The sequence below is a fragment of the Triticum dicoccoides genome, chromosome 4A (genome assembly GCF_002162155.2).
Source record: "Triticum dicoccoides isolate Atlit2015 ecotype Zavitan chromosome 4A, WEW_v2.0, whole genome shotgun sequence".
In the NCBI taxonomy this organism is placed as follows: domain Eukaryota; kingdom Viridiplantae; phylum Streptophyta; class Magnoliopsida; order Poales; family Poaceae; genus Triticum; species Triticum dicoccoides.
In genome coordinates, this window is record NC_041386.1 from 637,889,502 (window position 1) to 637,889,887 (window position 386).

Below are 386 nucleotides of genomic sequence, written 5' to 3' on the forward strand. Positions count from 1 at the left end.
AGTTCTTCGTGCTGAGACACCACGTGATGATCGGGTGTGATAGGTTCTACGTTCAAATACAACGGGTGCAAAACAGTTGCACACGCGGAATACTCAGGTTATACTTGACGAGCCAAGCATATACAGATATGGCCTCGGAACACGGAGACCGAAAGGTCGAGCGTGAATCATATAGTAGATATGATCAACATAACGATGTTCACCATTGAAAACTACTCCATCTCATGTGATGATCGGTTATGGTTTAGTTGATTTGGATCACGTAATCACTTAGAGGATTAGAGGGATGTCTATCTAAGTGGGAGTTCTTTAATTAATTTGATTAACTGAACTTAAATTTATCATGAAACTTAGTACCTGATTAGTATCTTGCTTGTTTATGTTTG